At 33.7% G+C, this 18436-nt stretch overlaps 1 protein-coding gene across 7 annotated transcripts in view; it reads left to right on the plus strand.

Annotated features, from left to right (window-relative positions):
* Positions 1 to 18436, plus strand: part of LOC143248550 (zinc finger homeobox protein 3-like) — a 175890-nt gene that overhangs the window by 151850 nt on the left and 5604 nt on the right. The gene's annotated exons all lie outside the window — the stretch shown is intronic.

Below are 18436 nucleotides of genomic sequence, written 5' to 3' on the forward strand. Positions count from 1 at the left end.
AATATACGTATCTAGTAAAGTATATGTATATACATTATATAATTATTCATCAGACTCCATAAACCTTACGCGAATTTGTAATTTCAAAAGTGAGCTTCATGGTATGATAATGACTTGAAAAACAAATCCATTTAAAAACTACGTTGGTATTTACATAATTAGCTTACTTTGAATACAAACACCAGTTTCTCACTTTGAAACATTTAGGCTTAATCAACTGTTCCAATGAAGACCTGCTCAGTTATTCTCTTTATAAACTGTTACTTGAAGGATGTTCAATGCAGCGCGTGCTTCTCATCATTTCCAACAGGCCTTCATTTTCTTAGTTACAGTTACTAATAATAGCATGTTTTCAAATATCCATGTATAATCATATTGTCCGGGTAGGCGGGTTATTGTACGTTAAAGCTTAAAAACAACTATAGAAGTAAATTGTAATTACAATAATGTATGATTCAGTATTCCACATTAAAGATTTACATTTTGTGATTATGATTTTGTATCAGGCAATAACATTACTATGAAACAATTTAACGGCTGTATTTGTTTTTTTGTGATATAGAATTAATGCTTAAAGGTGTAACTTTTGTGGAAACTGCAGGATCACGTGTAGGTGTGTGTGTATTCTTATAACATTACATGTTGTTCTTGATTTCTGATATTCGTCATGCACCAGAAGCCAAAACACCACATCGACTTCGGTTAATTATACATTGTGGAACAGTTAGAACCGAAATGTAGTTATTGACAATTTTTGGCTTCGAATGAGTGCCGCATTTTTTTATATATAACTACAAGTAATCAGCATTCATTCCAAAAGTAACCTATTGGGTATAACCGTCGAACTGTGTTTTTAAGCAGTTTTAAAGGACGTGGTTAATAGGCTTGGAACTGTTGTATTATGCCAACAATTTATTCTCGTGTCATGCAAGGTACAATACCTAGATGGGTGATACAGGAAAAAAAAAATTGTTTATTTGTAACAAAGAATGCGAAACTAAGATATGGAATAAAGACTCCTCCAGTTGTCTAGTCTTAGAAACTTCCCATTCCAGATTCTGTTGCTTTGTTTTTCTTGTAATTGAGAAGTAGATTCTTGTCGCTAGCTATATACAGTCGGTACTGAAGTTGGGACGATTATCTGCTGTTAATCCTCTTTGCTGTCTCCAACGGAAACAAAAGGCTATTTAATTGTCCATCTGGGAGAGCTTGGCTGCCTGTTTGACCACTGCCTATCACAGTTCTCATTTATTATTTGTTCGGGCAAAGTGACTGCAGGCAAGAGAAAGTAAAACAGTGCCACCTACCGACTCTGCTAGTAAAGTATTTGTTCGATGTCAGTTTTTATTAGCTTTTATCTTTAAGTACGTATCATCGAATCAAAATCTGGCGTTACATTACAATTACCTCAAATTTAAGCCTGAATATGACATTAGTTTAATTGCTAAGTTTTTTTTAAGTTTTTTAAATTTTGCACAAAGCTTGTTTGTTTGTTTGTTTTAAAATTTCGCGCAAAGCTACTCGAGGGCTATCTGCGCTAGCCGTCCCTAATTTAGCAGTGTAAGACTAGAGGGAAGACAGCTAGTCATCACCACCCACCGCCAACTCCTGGACTACTCTTTTACCAACGAATAGTGGGATTGACCGTAACATTATAACGCCACCACGGCTGAAAAGGCAAGCCTGTTTGGTGCGACGGGGATGAGAACCCAAGACCCTCAGATTGCCATGCAGGATTTTTCTTAAATGGCATGCATAATTAATATGTGTCGTTGCTGTGACGTTTCGACAAATACGTTAAACGATGTTAGTGCTTTGTAAATATTTTAACAGTTTCAACAGTGAATGATGTGCTACAATTTAAAATAAAAGCAGGAAGAAGATGATATTAATATATTAAGGTAGTTCATTTACTTCTCCACAAAGTCATAATTGTATAATAAGTCAATATCTTTATCAGAAGTAAGAATGTTGATTTGAGACTTTGCAGGAAATACCTAAATAGATAAACGTTACAGAACAGCTATTGTAGAAAAAGAGACAAAGCTATTCTTGCTTTCGTAGCTATCCACTAAAGACAGTTACGTGTATGATAAATCAATTGCTAGAACCTCTTGTCAAACAGTTGAATAGACGTTGTACCGAAGACCTGATTATAAGAGTGTGTTAATGGTCTTGTGAACCGGTTCTAGTTATGTGATAATGAAACTTAATCAATCAATATTCTTTCTTCACAATTCCACCTTATTCATCTTGATAAGGAACAATCTTCTGCGTCTTTTCTTTAGAGTCAACGAAACAGAATTTTTACCTCGAACTCGGATATGACGAATGGAATTATGGCCGAGTGAAACAAGCAGGCCTCATAAGCTTCGACAACTTCATGCCAATTTAGAGATCTAAATGGCCGGCAGGTGTAAAGAAACACCTCTTTGCTACGCTTGCTGTAGTTTTTCCGACCCGCTTTCCGCTGCTCCGACTTGTCTTTTCAGTATCCATCCATCTTCTTATGACAGATGACCCCCCCTTCCCTCTCACGGCTTGGGGCCCGCTCAGCTTTCGACAATTTGCATGAGAGAAGGCAAGAGCAGTTCTAATATAGCGGTTTGTTCTGTCGAGTTGGTGGTGAACCACCAGGAAAAGTTCAAGTTTCTCTTAGCTGCTAAAGAATTTGTATAATATCGTAAATTGAAGAGGTCGAGTTACCGTGATGTATATCACAATATTATAACAAAACAAAGGTATTGTTTAAATATTTAAAAAAGGTGGGAATATTTGTTTCTTTGAAGGTAAAGGATTTTAGTCAGATTTCGATATTTTTTTAAGGTTAGAGTACGTAACAAAGGAGAGCGAATAAAAAAATAATTTTGTATTACAGTTGCTATTAACATTCCTTTCAAAAATAATTATGTAACATCAGTTGATTTAACACTGTTACGCCTGCTATGCATAATTTAAATCTTTATGAAATCTCATCTTCTTTAAGCGCCGAGTACTTGATGTTACGTAATTATTTTTGTTCTTAATTTATCACAAAAAATAAATCAATTTATAGCAAATTAAAAGATACCCCTGTTGGATTAGCGGTAAGTCTACGGATTTACAACGCTAAAATTAGGGATTCTGTTCTCCTCGGTGGACACAGCAGGTAACCCGAAGTTGTTTTGATTATAAGAAAAACACAAATTAAGAGGAAAATTAATAAATAAACATAGCAGTAATATTTCTCAAACCAACCAGTTATCTGCGCTCTAGTAACATGAGTAGGAGAGGAGAAGAAAAACGTTTAGCCTTTTTTTTTTTTAATATTTCGCTCTGCTCAATTTTTTTTATCTACGAAGGTTAGGTTGTTTTTTGATCTATGAAGGTTAGGTTGTTTTGATCAAAAGTTATTAATAAGATAACACTAGCCTGCATCTGGAAATTTTTTTCCTGATTATTTAGTTTTAAGACCTGGTTATAGTTAATTCGATGGCCCTGAATTCGGAAATGACCTCCTTTTTTCTCTATCAGGTCTTAGTAGTTCATAAATTACATATTTAAAAAATTCACTAGGATAGTAAATTTATATCGTACCTGAATGCATGATGACTGATTACCTCTGCTACAAACCGGTTAGAACATATGATTAAAAGTAGGCACTTTTCACAAAATCATTAATTTTAATTTTTTGCTTTTCAATTGCAAAACTGCTACAAATATAACAGAATATATTTGAACTATACCTGCACTTTCCATGATCCATTATACCACTATACTTATTGCAGTTAAATTTCAAAATTCAATATGAAAAAAAAACATATCAAACTAGTTATTACTGCAAGTATAATTAATATTAAAAATATAATTAATATATTGAAAGTATCAATATAGTATAATTAATTATAAAAAAATGAATGAAATTTGTAATTTCGTTATCCGGCTTTTGTGGGAAAACCTGACTTAACACTAAATAATTAAGGATTCAGCGTACTTCTTTTCTATGTAAAGAACTGTTACTTTCAAGTCAGCAAAAACTGTACAGGGTATAACCTGCAGTCCCTAGCTTTTTTAATTATCGTTTATTTGTAAAATTCAACTATTGGACCCACTATTGTCTTATTAATAAAACTTATTTTTATGGTTATAAATTACAAAAACTCAATGCGACGGCTACTGACACAAACTTTAAGTATTCTTTCCATTAAAATATTTGTTACTAAGCATTTAGTTTCATAATAAGCTATCTGTGTTATGCTCATAGCGGGTATCAAAACCCGATTTTTAGCGTTATAAGCCGATTTACCGGTGTGTCACTGGAGCAGCCAGTATGTCGAGGCGCTTTAGGTCGCGTGTTCGATTCCCTGTCACACCAAACATACTCGCTCTTTAAGCCGTGAAGGCGTTAAAAAGTGATGGTCAATCCCACTACTCGTTGGTAAAATAGTAGTCCAAGATGGGGCGATGGGTGGTGATGACTAGCTGCTTTTTCTTCATTCTTACACTACTAAATTATGGACAGCTAACGCAGATAGCCATCGTGTTACTTTCCACGAAATAAAGAAAATAAACAAACAAACAACCGGCTTGGGGTATTAAAATGTATGTTACGTATGTATGTATGTATGGGCTTAACTTACTAATCTTGCCCGTATTTGTATAAACATACTTAACTGATAACAGTACTCGAATTCGACTCAATTTCTTATTTATCAGTATTCACTGAATGGTTAACTCGTACATTTGCGCTAATTTTCCGAAAATTGTTTACAATAATTTTGTCAATACTTATCACTATAATCGTTAATTCTTTAATATATGTGTCAGGAGAATTTGTGTCAGGGCTTTGCAAAGAAGCTACCATTTTAATATTGACGAATTCACAAAACAAAACCATTTTCAAACAGTATGAAGCTCAACATAGATCAGAAAAAGAAACTCTTGAGGATACAAGTACAATAATAGAGTCCTTGTATTATTGTTTGCTACTGAGTGTTAAATCCTAGTACGACACTCCCCTCCTTTTGAACTGGCTGGATATTAGAATTCAGATAAACATTCATATATTCTGTTGAGAACATCGTGCTAAGTAATACCATTTGTTCAACATGTTTCTTTTTTTGCAAATCCTAAAGTCAGTGAGTGCATTTCTTGTTAATGTATCTCCAGAGTAGCTCACCTGGGAACCAAATAATTCATCTTTACTTGCAGGATGAAACACGTTTGATACGTTATGCATTAACTATCCTAAAGACTGAACATACATTTTTAGAGTCCATGGAGCACTATATAAATTAGGCAGGGTTTTTAGGTATTTCTGTATATGAAGCTTTAAAAACTTATTTTTATCTCTCTAAATATTTTAATTTGAAAGTTATGTAACTGAATGAATACTTCAATTGTTTCCGTACTTTTTTATAAACAAACATTTTAGAAAGTACTAAAATTTTTATTTTATAATGTTAACTGGAAAAAAGCTTTTCAAGTAGAAATTCACTGATTAAACTGTTTAAACTCGAGGAGGTTTCATACAAGCCTTTAATAAAGGCTGACATATCACTAAAGTATTCGTGTTCAATTCTAATGATTTCAATTTTTTAAGTTCTTTGCTTTACAGGTGTCATAACTTTAATAAGAGTGACTGTGTTTTAGGGAAATAAATGTGTAAATATATTCCGTAGTTAAGAACGTGTTTACTATAAGTGCTAATTTTCAACTTGGAATTAACACTCTGCAGTTGTACAATATTATCATTATCCAATCTTCGTAGTGGTGGAACTTGAAGTTAGCTTGTTGTTAGTTTAGGAACCAACATATTTCTTCTGGCATTTTAAAACGAAATTCAGAATAATATAAAATTTATTTTTTGGTCAGGGTTAAAACGTAAAAAAGTATAATACGTTTATAAATAATCTATAAGGAACTTGTATTTTATATTTCCGTTAAAGATCATGGAGTACTTGCTGTCGTTCCTAATTTTAAATTATTGACTAGAGGGAAGACAGCCAGTCAGTAGCACTACAGCATCTACCACCTAGGCTGAAAGATGTACTGTCACTTTTATAACGCACCCATATCTTCAAGTGTGGAAAACATTTTGTTGTACCAAGCCGGTTCGAGCTCTTCTACAGGGCCAACCAGTGACATCTATAAAGAACATGTTATCGGATGTCACTCTTTCGACCATGACGCTCCATAATTTAAATACATTAATAAATTAAACCATTTTTTTCTTGCACTAAAGAAATCAGTTCTGTTTATTTTGAAGCATGAAATGAGGCCTGCTGTTACTTCAACTTCGTTTTATTAGGTACAGCAATTTTGCAAAATCTTTAGTTTTTATGTTCCATTCTTTTTAATAATAGCACTTTAAACACACCATGTGGTAACTACTTTTTAGCTGGAGACTTTATAAAATTAAAAGTTTTTAATAAGAGGAATAAAACTGTGGTTGCTTCACATAATCTGAGTTTAGTGTATTATGGCAGTTATAATATCTTATTGACCAACTTGCTCCTACAAGCTTGCTATTTTCAATTTATAGGTAAGCTGCTTCGTCTTCATGAATAATTAGACAACTAACGACTCAGATTCTTTAATGAGCTGAATAAAAATTGTCCTTTGCATGTATCAGTGCTCCCAGTCTCTTGTTGTGATCTAATTACTTGGTAATGAGAATTTAGTTCTGGGTAATATGCAAATCCACCACTTTCATTACCGTTTTAGCTTATATGCGACCTCTCAGTAAAAAAGCCTGTTGGATGATGTCGTGTAATAAATTTATTACATATTTTGTTTTATAAAATTAGTTGAATTCTACCATATTTAAATCATTTTCGTTCTTAAAATTACTGTATTTTAATCGATTTAGCACAAATACAAATCGAAATATAAAATATGCTTCTATGTTTGTGAAAAAAGTTATTTATGTGTCTAATATCTAAGCATTGACATATCATTAGAACCAAACATTTTCAATTATATTAATGGAACAGCTCAAACGGTAGAATTTATAATTTTTTATCGGAGAAAAAGAGCTAAACGTCTAGAAAACATGATAGTTCCTTAGAGTTATTTAAATATACTTTCACAGAAAGCTTTCGGTAAGGACCACTAAGATTTCGTAAAAATCATTTTTGAAACTTGTGTTTTCCAGCACAGCCACTACATATTAATGGTTTGATTGTATCTTTTTTTAATTTCACGCAAAGCTACATGAGGGCTATCTGCGAGAGCTGTCCCTAATTTAGCAGTGTAAGTCTATAGGGAAGGCAGCTAACTAGTCATCACCACCCACCGTCAACTCTTGGGCTTCTCTTTTACCAACGAATAGTGGGATTGACCGTGACATTATACCACACCCCCCACGGCTGATAGGGCGAGCATGTTTGATGTGACCGGGAGTCGAATTCGCGGATTAGGAGTCGAACGCCTTAACTACCTGGCCATGCCGGGCCCACGTTAATGGAAAACATATTTAATATTAATAGAAGTTTTTTCCTTTAGTTTTGACTGTGACTAATATATATACAGTGTATTCGGAAAGTCACTGTGCAGTTTTGGCTATTAATAAATATATAAGTGCACAGTGACTTTCCAAACACCCTGTATAATCGGCTGGTCTCAATGCTTGCCAATATTTATTGTGTCACAACTTTTTTATTTGAACAAGATTTAGTTTCTCAGTTTTTCCTAATGATTTGTTAGGGGCGGAGGTGTTCTCATCAGTGTGTAGGTTGCTGGAACAGCTGACGATCTAGATTATTGAGTTATTATGAAAATAAGGAAGCGAATACTTACAAAACATCTGTTTACCCACAGACTCATTAGTATACTTAAGTATCAATCTCATATTTTACCAAGCCGGCGAGCTTTATGCAACCACGATTTGATTGGTTTTTCTTATCTTCTCTCGCTCATCTCCCCTCACCTTTACTTACCCAACTAGTGTTCATCCATGTACATTTCTAAACATTCAATTCTCGAATGTGTCACTCCCTAGGCTATAATTCTGGTACATACTCGTGTATCTGGAAGTCTGCCCCTCCGTGTTCCGAGTTAGACATATAACATGAGTTACAGAGGAGTAGCGACAATTATTACATTAATGGCAACCACCTGCGCCGCCTGAGGAATCATTACAGCCAGAGTAAATAGCAGTCAGCTTGAATAAAAGTACCTGTATTCCGTTCGAAATCACGAAACGAAATTTCCTTTACTTTCCATCTTACGATGTCTGCTTGATTTCTTTTAAATTCTGCATGTGCTCATAACGGGCACGTCACATTCTTTCTATGTAATCGTGCCTCGAGAGAGTAATAACCAGAAAACAACACACAAAAGCTCTTTTACTGTCTATGTGGAATTTTTCATTTTTTCCCCTACTCCGTATTACATTCTAAAGTAAGCTTTTTCTTGATTGTATATAAAACTCATCGTGAGCGTGTTTGTAATAAGGTATATTTTTATTGATGTTATAATAAGTTTAAAACAGGAAATGCAGTGATTTACCTTACTTTGAGTGTGGTGGGTTACTGTCTCTCGAAAAATCAACTTTCACAGTAGACCAGCACTAATTGAATTTAGTTTTGGTTTTACTTTTGTAATTACCCAACATAATATTCTGCAGTTTTTTTTTGTTTTTTTGAATAAGGCATTATTAAAGTCCTTTTTTTCTGACAACTTTGAAACACTATTTGTATACATTCCAAACTTATTATTACATTGAGCAAGCTACACTGCACTTGGTCAAATTAGAATATGTAATTAACGTTTTTATAATAGAAGTAAGAACAGTGATCGAGCTGCTAGGTCTCTTTGTTTTCCTCCTTCATTATTTCTTTTGCCTTCAATACAGACGTATGAGTCATCTACAATCGCTATCACTATTTTTTCTCATTTTACATTCTTGTGTTTCAGGTACTGTTGGAGAGGGATGAAGAGGTAACTATTGTTGTGAGGCACTTGATGAGTACTAATTAAAGCCAGGTACCTAAAGATGTTACGTTTCTAGCGACCTAATGTGTACGTTTTCAAGAAAGAAAATATTTGTAGTTTGTTTATTTTATTTTAAAAATTTCATTACTTAAAACCATTACTAACAAGAAAGTAATAAATATACCAAAAGCGAAGAGCCAAGAGAGATCCGTGTGGTTAGATGGATAGAGAACTGTAGAAGACAAACGTTAAAAAGGCCGAAAAGGGAAAATACGTCCTAACGTAGTTCTTAATAACCGTATATATTTTTAATTTAAATGACATTTGACATCACCATTTCGTTTTAAGAAGTCAACTAGTTTTGATAATAATATTTTGTGACTACATGGTGCACGTGGATTATACTGCCCGTAGAGTACTAATATAGAGGTTGCAATGAGTCACTTAAGCTCGTAACTTTGCCTACAACTCGCAATACATTCATTACTCTTAACTTGAGTACGCCCTTCTTTATAAAAAGTAAAAACACGTGTTTTTTAAAACAAGCTTTCTTATATAATGACCGAGCCGAAAGGTTTAAATCGTGAGGTCATTTCTGGGCTATTCAGACCTCAAAGATTCAAACTCACCACGATTCTTGATGTAGTAAGAGAATCATCAGATCCACAGAACAGGCTGTACAGGTTACCCTTCTCCGTTTCCCTGATCCTGTCTTACCTCCCTACCTGCCCCAGTGGGCCTTTCTACACGTTATGAATACACAACGAGGACTCTCAATACAAGTAATAACAAGGTAGCTTACATATTAGTTCTACAGTCCGTGACCTGAGTTATTAACCCTTTGATCCAGAAAATCCATCTTCGTTGGAGGGTCGCCTAACAGTTCGAAGCCTATAGGGGATAAGGGGCGGGCGGGCTGGTGTAGATCATAAAGTAGGCGCGCGCGAGAAGGCGGCGCTGCCGTCGTCACAGCATGTTGCACGTGCCAGAGGCAACATCGCGCCATCTGGCAGTGATGAGCTAATTTATGAACAACTAACACAATGGCAGAGCAGAGTAAAAGGTAAATTATTCCTGTCAGTAGACCCCTCATATCTGTCTCGTGTATTCCACGTTTGTTAGGCTTAACTTCAAGTTAAAATATAATGTGACGTGCTAAGTATATTTCACATTAACTTTATTGTCCAGAAACCGTTACGAGACATACGAAGTATAGCTCGTGATACTCTATTCCAGTTTAAACTGCGCTGCGTCTCTAAGGTCGTTTGTTTCGAAGTGGCAACGTTGGAAACTTACAATTGAACATAATTATAAGATATTGTCGCTTAAACCCATTAGCAATTACCTACAGGTTTTTGCTCCTTTGTTTCCTCATGACAAGTTACACAGAATTTTTCGATACCTTATGTGACGATAGAGTGACGTCAAATCTGTAGAATAGTTGTGGTGTTTTAACCAAAACGGGGTTTTTGATGTTTTCCAGACAGTTTCTTCTTTCTTCAAGACGTCTACGCAGTTGGTGATTTTAAAATAAATTTTACTAATACTAAACTCAACTGATTACCGTCTTTTATGCTATGTCAGTAGGTCCTCCACTTTAAGAAGACAACAGTGTATCAAAAACATTGTCAAGAACAACAGTGCAGTCTTCAATTGTAAAATGTCAACTTAAACTTTTGGTATGTTATATTTACAAGTTATAAACATTCAGACAAAGAGCAACTTCTTAACCACCAGTGAATATATTTTGATAGATTTTATTACGATATTTATTAGGGTATTTTCTGATGTGATAAAGAAACTTCTCTAATCACAAAGAAATATTAGCTTATTTAGGTGTAAGATGGTTTGAAACATTTTAGTGAAGTGCGTACGAATTAGGGAATTTTGTGCTGTTTGAGTGGACATATTGCAGAATGGGTCGAATGAAGGTTTTATAGCTTTGTTAAGAAATATTTGTCGCCGAGGTTCCCTATTGCTACCAGTTGCAAATCGTATATAATTGCTCTTACTTTTCAGATTGCATTGCGATATTTTCAATAAGTTTCAAGTTTTGAATCATGTTTATGTGTATTTTTGTTATTGGTAGTTTTGAAATTATGACTATCATTTCACCTATTTTTGAGGTATGTTATATGCCCCATTTTATCATTTATTGTACGCTTTCTTAAAATTCTTTTATCTGTAAATTGTGAAACGTTACTAAGGTGTTTGTCAGGGATAAATACACCTTCGTGGGGAATCTAAGTTTTAGGGGAAAAGTTTCCAGCGCAGCCCCCCTCAACGATCATGTTTAGATTCTGATCCTTCAGAAAGATCGAAAATCAAAGGATTAAACCGGCGGGAATATTACGTAGTTCATTGTTTCAAATCACTTAAAAATATTATCAAAGTTATTACTGGTGAAATATGTTCAATGGACTAAAAAAAAACAACATTATCTCGTTTATATTTACCGAAACTGTTTTCAATTTCGATGAAAGTGTTACTGTGTAATAACAACAGATTTAGAAATGATATTTCTGAGAAATTTCATAACCCTAATCAGTTGTGTTTGTTGCAATTCAATCAGATTTGAAGAAAGTAAAATTAACTATCACCTTTAGAAATGACTCTCTCTAAAATTTATATATATAGTGAGACGAAAAATTCTTTCGGACTGGAAGGGGCGGACATTAACTTTCACACCAGTCTCGCTGATTATTGATGGATGATGATGTTTCTATAGAAACCACATCCTTTGGGGATTTCCTGGAATCTCAATTCTTGATAATGAGTCCATTACGACGTCGGCCGCTGCATGACGCCCCACATTAGCCGTTCATACCGAATGTTAAGTCATTTCTTTTAATGGTCTGTTTGCCAACTATGTGAACATTAAAAAAAAAAATCCAAGCCAATGCCCATAAATAACAAAAAAAAAATAATAACGTTAGAGTCTCAGCTGTCTGAATTTTCATTGATTTAGTCTGATTAATTTTCTGAAGGCATAAAGTAATGGGTTTAGTTAATTTAGGAAAAAAACAAAGTCGCTTCAGTTGTTTCCATGGAAACATTGAAGATTTTTAAAGAAAATAAAATACGATGATACAAATAAAGTTAAGATTTTTTCATGCAAAATGCAAGTTAGATCTAAGAAACCGTGTGTCAACGATATGAGTATATGTAAAATTGAAAATCTGGAATAAGAAAACATTGCTTATAGTTGAAATAACACAAGTACTTCTGTTTAAAAAGAAGTAAAACTGATAGGTGAGATCAAATGTCTGGCTTCATATAAAAGTGATAATCCTTAAACACTAGCATTATGTTATACACAGTTACTTCTGTAACTGACATTCATGTCGTCTATTATATTTTATTCCAATTTTAAAATAAAAGGGATGTTACATGTACAGTTAGTATTGTACTTATGTTTCTTTTTTCGGGGGGGGGGGCGCGAATAAAGCATACAACTATAATTCAGATAATTATCAGCCACTTTTTTCGGCCTAGTGATTAAAATTTTTTATTTTTTTATTCATTTTCTCTTAGAATTGAACAGGTAGAAAACAAAGTGGAGGAACATAATGGTTTAAGGTGGGTACGGGAATTCGTAAGTGTCGTGTGTATTCAGTTACAAGTGTCACAGAAAGTGTATTACGAACTTGTAGCTAAGGAAAACGCAGTGTTTGGTAAGGAAACATATACATATATATATTACACTTTTTACGTATTATAATTAAGAACAGTTAATCGACGAGACAAATGGTTCAGCATGGCCAGGTGGTTAAGGCGATCGACAAGTAATTTAAGGGTCACGGGTTCGAATCCCCGTCACACCATATATGCTCGCCCTTTCAGCCATATGGGCGTTATAATGTGACGGTCAATCCCACTATTCGTTGGTAAAAGAGTAGCCCAAGAGTTGGCGGTTGGTGATGATGACCAGCTGCCTTCCCTCTACTCTTACACTGCTAAATTATGAACGGCTAGCGTAAATAGCCCTCGTGTAGCTTTGCGCGAAATTCAAAACAAACCAAACCAAACGAGACAAATATAAGAATAGAAATGATCTCTCGAAGTCTCGCTGGTCAGTGAAACTACATCCATCACCAAACAACAAACAGCCTAAATTATAGTAAGTTGTACTTTAACGGCCTCTGTTTAACGTGTTGTTGTCTAAACTGAAGTAAAACGAGTCGAATCTCGTTTTACTTTCATAAAGTTCCTATATCTTGCATAGATCAGTTTATCAGATTTTAATGTATTGATTCCTTTGGACTTATTTTCCAACGTTTTTTTGATTACAGTTGTCCAAAAAAGACGCGGAAGTTTCTCTTTCATCACGTTCTTCAGACATGGGCGCCAATCACCATTACAGCTTGAGCTCGCTGAGGCAGTTTTTCATTATTTCAGCCATCTTTATGTACTTTTTTAAATACAGTGTTTACGTTGACTACTCTTGAGAAATTGTGATGTGCTGTCACATTCCACGAAACAATAGGTTCCTGAAACCACGGTTACAATCATGATTTAACATATAGACTTCTCTCCTAGCAACAGAACATGCACGAGTGATTAACAATTTCAAGCTGAAGCTACAGTGGTTTAATAGATTAATATTTGTTTCGTTCCCTCTCTTGTATTTGTGACTCAAATAAAAAATACACAGATAAGGGTTCGTCGTACTGGACCAATCGAATACTCCATCAACTGAGTTACATAAAAATTATTCGATACAAATCTAGAATTGTAAAATGACGATTGTTTCAACTCAGTATAACATACCTAAGCACTATAAGTACTTTTGTTTGTCATTATGTTTTAACAGAAAATTTTATCGAAAATTATGCGTGTGTTGTTTTTTTCCCACACGGAACGCCAGTCATTGTTTGTCTGGAGTCAAGTATCAGCGTAGGCAAAGAAAAATTTTATTGTTGAAATAATTCCATATAGCCATAATTTAGGCTTTAAAGAAAGCACAAGGTTTCTAAAATTGTGAATATTTCAGTACTCATAGATTGTTTGAAGAGTTTCTTGTTTTATTCGGTTTTGACACTAAAATTTTGATGTAGAAAATTATTTGCTTTGATCTGCAGCCAACAAACTGATAATTTTGTGAAATACTTTTTTGTTCTTAAAAATAGTGAGTCAGGAGCAATTTCACGGTCTTACAATGCTAAAATTTGAGGTTCGATCGCCCATTATCGAACTTTGTGGGAAAGAAAACACATGCACACACAACAGACAAACAAACTCTTAAATATATATGACGCACAAACTACTTAACATGCTTTCGTTACTTTTCTTGAACCTAAAAGACAGGACACCATTGAATGAATGTAATTCAAACTAAGTATGATCTACAGCGAATAAATATTTAATGGCGTATGCAGTTTCTACCAAAATGTGTGCAAACCTAATTAAAACTCTTCACGAACTGTTTTATATTTCAATTCTATCGATAAAACATCAATATAAAATAAATTAATAAATTATACCTTATTGTGAAGACATAGGATAGCACCAAAATAATTATTGTTTTGTTAATTACAAAGGTAAACTATCTTAGCCAATGGCCATTGTTTTAACGGAATTTTATATGTATAACATATGATCGCCAAACACTAGGTATTTTTTCCCAACTTTTTAAATCACATGGAAACTAATAAACGACCCTCTTCCCTGGTGTATTATTCTAACTGCTGCTGTTTAATTATGCTCCGAGCCACATCAGGGCGCTGCATGTTGCCGTCACCTGCAAGAAGCAGAAAAGCTTTTGGACAACAGCGAGTTGAGGGGGCAGCGGTGAATTACTGTCAACTTAATTGATGTGCCAGTTCAGTGTGCCATAAAGTAAATGAACATCTTGTGCAGAACTGCCATTAGAACAATACCTCCTAACAATCTGATATTGGGTATTACTAGCAAAAAATAAGGCAATTCGATACTGGTAATTGGTTGACTTTGGAAGATGTAGAGGAAGAGGCAACAGAAGTTATATGTGTGGGGTTGGGGGAAGGCTATAGCTCTAAAGGAGCAGGAATCTAAACGATGAACCGTTGACCACTAATGATTCTAGAAAACATTTAAAAGTTCGAAATGAGCCTCATCAATCAAGGCCTGCCGTAACGGGAAAAAGACTTACTCAAGATTGTACATCGATCTAGAACTGAGGTAGAGATTTAAGATCTCGTTCACATGGGTCATTTTGAAAACAAGACAGTTAGTTTAAGTCTCGAAATTTTAATTCCAACAAAGATAGCGATTTTCTTACCCGTGAAATTGGTTGTACTGAGATAGCCGGTTGAGTCTTGTTAGCAACTAGATACACTTAATCTAGAAAAAAACAACTTCAGAATACGGATAATACAACGTGCGTGAGAAGAATGTAATTAAAAGGACATGTTTAAAATACCCACTAGACTGCCATCTATACTATCGACAAATTCATGTTGTTTAGTACATTGATTGTATTAATTTATCAAAGAAAATTCACAGAGTATCTCATAAAGGGGATTCTATTCTACTGAGAAATAAACTGAGGTTTTTGTTGTTTCCAGTGATAATAATTGGTGAGTTCTTGACGTAATTAATGTTATTTAATTTGCAGATAGAGCGTTCATTAACGTCTGTTTATCCAGTAAATAAAAGCATTTTTTTTTGTTATTTAAAAGATCTGGAAATGAGTTACTTCAGGAATGAATAGATCAGAAGCCAATATACTTTAATTAATTCAACTAACAGCTTACAAACAATAAACTAAATTGGAAAGAGGAAGTATCTTAACCAGTAACATCTAGAATCTAACCAGTTTGCTCCTAGTGTTTATACCCTCTGGGTATTTGATCGGTTCTACCTTTCAGTACTAAAAAGATTTTATCTGGTGTAAATAGTCCCTTGTTAGAAAATATTAATCTAATTCTAAAGTGGTCTACAATACATCGAGGTGTCTAACATGAAGTCATATAAAAAATAAGAAAACATTTACTTCTAAAATACTTGTTCAACTAAATTAGGTGACTTGAATTTTTCACCTCTGATGATGAACGTGCATGTTTAGCCGTCCGAAACATGGAAGGTTAACTTGCCATAAGACTTGTATTAAAACCCTTTGTTGCAAGATAATTTAGTTTTATAACTTCTGCAGAAGCTATAAAAGTTTAAATACATTATTTAATAAAAAATCTAGGTATCATATACTTGGTAACTAAAAACATGTCCTTACTAATACTATATTATTTGCAAGTGTTATGTATTTTCTAAGATATAACCAGCTGATATCTGAAGGCGTATGTTAATGTATTTTATCGGTTGTTGTTTCAAGTATAAACAATTTTCTGGCAAGTATAATTGATAATTTAGAATGATATTTTCCCTTTAAACGTACGAACTATTTAAGTATTTCAACTCGTATAGTTTGTCTTTACTCAGAAGGGCAAGAGAAAAAAACATAACAAAATACTATGCATTTAAGTCTGTTACCAACCCTACAGAACCATGAAGTAGAAATTTATTCGTGAACTTTTTTATTGGTTTTTATCAGCCATGCAAACCATTGTGTCAAATTTTGCGTTACCATAAGGGCAACATTGTGACAATACCTTATAATTAATAGGTTGTAATTAGTTGAAAATTATAAAGCTCTTAGATAATTTATACTACAGTATTGATGTGCAAAGAAAGCGAATTATTGGAGTCATGGGATTGTGCAACTTCTCACTTTTTTTGAATATACTTTTCTCACATTTACGGTAAGATAAGAAGTTATGATTTCAACAAACACACTCCTTATGGTTTACAGGATGAAATTTCACATCCTCAGAGAAGTAAATTAGAAGTAAATAAGAGTTCACACTTCTGCTAAGTGTGTAAAGATTGTAAGTTTACAGCAAATACACGTTCGTACTTCTTTTAAATTTATAACAAATAATACTTCACACTCATACTAAGTGTGTAAAGGTATAAATTTATAAGAAATAGAAGTTCTTACTCTTACTTGTAAATTCATGACAAATAATAGCTCACACTTCTGTTAACTGTGTAAAGATATGAATTTATAAACAGAGTAGAAGGTCATATAAGTGGTATATTAAATAAAATAAAACAATCAACTGTGAACAAATTAATTAAAATCAAGATCAGTTTCATGACAACCATAAAAGTTTTATTAACACAATACTTTATGGGGACAATAAATCTTCAATTTTATAGATTTAGTATTAAGCTTATTTATGTGGAGTATGGCTTTAAAAACATTACTATTTAATGTTACATGATTTTACTGGGAGTGTTAAATCATTTTTTTCTGACAAAAGGTATAAATTCATACTTTTTTTGGGTGTAGCACCTGTACTAGTACTTCACAACCAAAAACGTGTGAAATCGCATTTTTGTATTCTGTAGATATAGTGAGTGTAATTGTGGGCACGTTTTTCTGAACATGTAAATTAAAAGCTCTACACTTATTGTTAATTCAAGGCAGTCTTTCATTTAAAAATGTCCTAAATGATATTTATCGTCACTGTAGTAACGTCCTAAAATATTTACATTAAACACACGTTTATTAAATTTTATAATAATACATTTTTATTATGTCTACTAGTACATGTGTGTGTGGGTGTTTATATTTCAAGATATTTTGTGTTTTTTTTACAAGTAGAGATATGTGTGTATTTGTATTTCAAAATACTTGTATGTTGATACTTACAAGTAGATATATGTTCGTGCTTATATAAACAAGTATGTAAGCTTTTATATTTACAAACACTGATATGTGTTATGTGTTTATATTTACAAGTACAGATACGTGTGTGTTTATATTTAGAAGTACAGGTTTATATTTACATGTACAAATACGTGTGTGTATTTGTATTTCAAGTATAGATATGTGTGAGTGTTTATATTTAAAAACACAGATATGTGTGTGTTTATATTTATAACTAAAAATGTGTGTTTGTTTATTTTTACGTGTACATATATTTGTTTGTTTTGAATTTCGCGAGAGTTACACGAGGGTTATCTGTGACAGCAGTCTTTAATTTAGCAGTGTAAGACTACAGGAAAGGTAGCTAATCATCAACACCCACCGCCAACTCTTGGATTTCTCTTTTACCAACGAATAATTGGATTGATCGTCGCATTATAACGTTCCCACAGCTGAAAGGAAGAGCATGTCTGGTGGGATGCGGATTTGAACCAGCGACCCTTATATTACGAGTCGAGTGCCTTAACCACCTGGTCATACCGGGCCGCCACGTGCTCATGAATGATAAACTGTAAACGATAAGTGTGAGAGGTTATAACGCTAAACACTAGGTTTTCGACACCCTTAGTGGAGTGAATGAACATAGCTAGCCTAGTGTGTATGCTTAAGGACTAACAAAGAAGGAAAAACTATGTAGATAATGTATTAATACTAAACAACAACAACAACAAAGACTGAAGTAACTAAACAGGTACGTACATATTCTACAGAAACAGGTATATTATCTGTCTGACTAGAAAATTTAGTTTGATGCTCTTAAGTTATTCGATA

Source organism: Tachypleus tridentatus, chromosome 1 (genome assembly GCF_004210375.1).
Source record: "Tachypleus tridentatus isolate NWPU-2018 chromosome 1, ASM421037v1, whole genome shotgun sequence".
NCBI classification, from domain to species: Eukaryota; Metazoa; Arthropoda; class Merostomata; order Xiphosura; family Limulidae; genus Tachypleus; species Tachypleus tridentatus.